We start from the raw sequence: 3,347 nt of genomic DNA, 5'->3' as shown, positions 1-3,347 counted from the left end.
AGACTGTACCCAGCAATCAAACACTGAGAAAATTTGTCAAGACCAGACATACCCTGGAAGAAATACTCAGAACTGCATTATACATGCATGTATCAGCACTATCGTCACCTACCAGGGAAGAACCAACCCTAAGGTAAAGCTCAGAGCTCATTTAAAACAATAGCACAAGATATAAGACAAAGCAATAAGGTGCTACCCACAGGATGAATGGGACAGCACCTCACATATCAGTTCTATCAATCAACATGAATGGTTTAAATTTTTCATTGAAGAGAACAAATTAAAAATATATAAGCTGAGTATCTTCTCTCTCCAGGAAACACACCTCAAGGATTTTTACAGACTCAAGGTGAAGGGGTGGGAAAAAAGTACTCCATAAAAACAGAAACCAAAAGAAAGCAGGTATAGCCCTTCTCACGTAAAATGGACATTAAATCAACAATAATAATGAAAGACATAGAGGGTGATCTCATAATGGTAAGGATAGCAATTCAACAAGAAGGTGTAACAATCCTAAGTATTTATGCACCTAATACAGGAGTGCCCAGACTCATAAAGTGAACACTACAATTGATAGATGTAAGCAAAGACATCAAGAGAAGCACCATAACTGACGGGGACTTAAACACCCATCGGTCCAACACGGGACAGATCTTCCAAGCAGAAAATAAATAAACACTGAACTTAAATAGACTCTAGAGAAAATGGGCCTAACAGACATTTACAGAACAGAAACTACTGAATACATATTCCTTTTATCAGCATATGGAAGATTCTGTGCTGTGGCATATTTTAGGCCATAAAATATGTCTTAACTAATTCAAATTAAATTAAGATTATAACATGGATCTTCTCAGATAATACCAGAATAAAATACTAGAACTCGACTCCAAGAGAAACACCCTATTCTACACAGGGTCTTGGAAATTAAACAAACTGCTGCTGATCAATGATTGTGTCAATGATAAAATGAATACGGAAATCAAAGCATTCCTTGGACTGCATGACAAAGGGCACACAACCTATCAAAATCTATAGGATTCAGGAAAATCAGTGTTGATAAAATAAGTCAAAGCCTTAAATGCCTACATCAAAAAGACAGAAAGCTTCCAGGAGTCGTGTGGTTGAATCTTTGGGTTCTCTAAGCATAAATTCATATTGTCAACAAAGAAGGAGAGTTTGACCTCTTCTGCTCCCATTTGGATTCCCTTTATTTCCTTCTCTTGCCTGATTGTATTGGCTAGAATGTCCAGCACTTTGTTGAATAGTAGTGGCGATAGTGGACAACCTTGTCTAGTTCCAGTCCTAAGTGGAAAAGCTTTCCATTTTACTCCATTCAGTAAAATATTAGCAGTGGCTTTGTCGTAGATGGCTTTGATCAGTTTAAGAAATGTGCCAACTATGCCCATACTCTTCAGCATTCTAATTAAAAAAGGATGCTGGATTTTATTGAATGCTTTTTCTGCATCTATTGAGAGGATCATATGGTCTTTATTTTTGCTTCTGTTGATATGTTGAATTACGTTTATGGACTTGTGTATGTTAAACCAGCCTTGTATCCCTGGGATGGAATCTACTTAATCATGATGTATGACCTTTTTGATGAGAAGCTGTAGTCTATTGGCTAGGATTTTGTTGAGAATTTTTGCATCTATATTCATTAGTGAAATTGGTCTGAAGTTCTCCTTTTTAGTTGGGTCTTTCCTGGTTTTGGTATCAGGGTGATGTTTGCTTCATAGAATGTGTTGGGGAAGATTCCTTCCTCCTCAATTTTTTGGAATAATTTCTGCAGTATGGGAATAAGTTCTTCTTTGAAGTTTCGATAGAATTCTGGTGTGGACAGTGCTGATGGTGCTTCCCGCAAGAACCATGGCTACTTTCTGCTTGGCCCTCATTCAACTTCAAGTTTCTTCTATCAAATCAGATAACGTCACTCAAGCTTGTAGCCTTATCCGGGATGGAGCATAACAAGGAGCCAAAATCGTTTCTCTGCCGGAATGCTTTAATTCTCCATATGGCACGAAATACTTTCCTGAATATGCAGAGAAAATTCCTGGTGAATCCACACAGAAGTTTTCTGAAGTAGCAAAGGAATGCAGCGTTTATCTCATTGGAGGTTCCATACCTGAAGAGGATGCTGGGAAATTATATAACACCTGTACTGTGTTTGGGCCTGATGTACAGAAAGATCCATCTTTTTGACATTGATGTTCCTGGGAAAATTACATTTCAAGAATCTAAAACATTGAGTCCAGGTCATAGGTTCTCCACATTTGATACTCCTTACTGCAGAGTGGGTCTGGGCATCTGCTTTGCAGAGCTTGCACAGATCTATGTACAGAAAGGCTGCCAGCTGTTGGTATATCCTGGAGCTTTCAATCCAACCACTGGACCAGCCCACTGGGAGTTACTTTAGCAAGGCCGAGCTGTCGATAATCAGGTTTATGTGGCCACGGCCTCTCCTGCCCGGCATGACAAAGCCTCCTATGTTGCCTGGGGACACAGCACCGTTGCGAACCCTTGGGGAGAGGTCCTAGCCAAAGCTGGCACAGAAGAAATGATCATGTATTCAGACATAGAGCTGAAGAAGTTGGCTGAAATAAGCCAGCAAATCCCCATTTTTAGACAAAAGCGATCAGACCTCTATGCAGTGGAGATGAAAAAGCCCTAAAGTTTATGTATCCAACATGTCATGAAATAGGATGATATGATTCTACAACATGATCGACTTCCCAATTCAGGAACAAATATATTTTATAATGACCTGATGTTTAATTTTTTAATGGAAATTATTTTTTAAAAAAAATTTCAGTCTGTTCCTTCCCAGGAAGCTCTTTGATGATGGAGCCTCCAGCACATTGACATTCTCCGTATCACGTTAGTTAAAAAGGATGTAGGGAGGATACTAAGAACAGAAGGAGGGGCTAGCCCTGAGCTTCTTCTGTATTTAAGTTGCCTCAAAGCATTTGGTAGAAGTGTGACATCTTGGTTTCCTGATGGCTGGTTCACCTAACTTGTGTCCTGGACCTCTTATCTCATTTGCTGGAGTTGTAATCCATTATCTAGAGGACTTAGTCTGGTACTATTATTTTCCAAGCAGTACCTTAAATTTCTATTTTTGGTCCATGAGCAGCTATAGGATGAGGTGGTAGATATTTGGTGTTTGTCAGAGGCGCTGGCAGCCCCTTCTTTCCTAGCAGCTTTTGTGCTCAAATTTAAGAAGGACCTAATCATTCAACCCCAAACCCTCCTGGTCATGGGGCAAAGACTGGGCCAACAGTGAGCCCTGTGGGAGAATGGCAGTGGTGGCATTTGGTGAAGGCAACTTAGTATCGATCTCTGCAAAA

The 3,347-nt window shown here is 39.9% G+C and overlaps 1 pseudogene across 1 annotated transcript; it reads left to right on the top strand.

Moving 5' to 3' along the window:
* The first annotated feature begins 1,848 nt into the window (after positions 1 to 1,848).
* On the top strand, positions 1,849 to 2,881 carry LOC128588508 (omega-amidase NIT2-like; annotated as a pseudogene). The gene has a single exon (XR_008380790.1). The product of XR_008380790.1 is annotated as an omega-amidase NIT2-like (transcript).
* Positions 2,882 to 3,347: the final 466 nt, after the last annotated feature.

This window comes from Nycticebus coucang, chromosome 6, assembly GCF_027406575.1.
Source record: "Nycticebus coucang isolate mNycCou1 chromosome 6, mNycCou1.pri, whole genome shotgun sequence".
NCBI lineage: Eukaryota > Metazoa > Chordata > Mammalia > Primates > Lorisidae > Nycticebus > Nycticebus coucang.
This window is presented reverse-complemented; position numbering and strand designations above follow the sequence as displayed.